Genomic DNA, 612 nt, shown 5'->3' with positions numbered 1-612 from the left:
CCGGATCCAGTCCCTGCTCGGAAATCCAGGCTGCAGCTTAACCACGAGGCTAAAGTTTTTTAATTCCTCGATGTATAACCTGTGGATTTCACTTTATATGCACATGCAATGGAATCATAGAACTTGCGCAGGTTTTCTACTCTTTCAGACGTGAATCTTTAAAAAGATTTCTTGCGCTCTAATCCCATTGGTTCCCTACAATAAATGCATGCGTCATTAATAATTCCCGGTATTATTTTCCCTTTTATTGTTTAAGTAAATGAGGTATTGGCATTTTTTCTGCCATTGTTCATGTTTATCAGCATTTCCTATAGATCTATGTAATACCATTTGTCTTTCCCGTTACATTATTCATTCATTCATCAAATCCTGGTACATGTAAATTTACATTTCACTTCACTTCATACAAGCCAAGATTCTGCCACATATATATATTGCCTCGAAAGAGAGTCTTCGCCGTATCTTCCTCACAAATAATATCTTTCAAGTTTGCCGTCTGCTTTCGTCCTCCTGTTTTTCGTGATGGGGAATAATTCAAGACGAAGCGCTAAAGAATATCAGCGCAAGGACCCTACACCAAGGAAATTTTTCTGGGGGTGCTTCTATGTACGC

This window comes from Penaeus monodon, chromosome 19 (assembly GCF_015228065.2).
Source record: "Penaeus monodon isolate SGIC_2016 chromosome 19, NSTDA_Pmon_1, whole genome shotgun sequence".
Taxonomy (NCBI): domain Eukaryota; kingdom Metazoa; phylum Arthropoda; class Malacostraca; order Decapoda; family Penaeidae; genus Penaeus; species Penaeus monodon.
The sequence above is the reverse complement of the archived record's forward strand: the minus strand, read 5'-3'. Positions refer to the sequence as shown.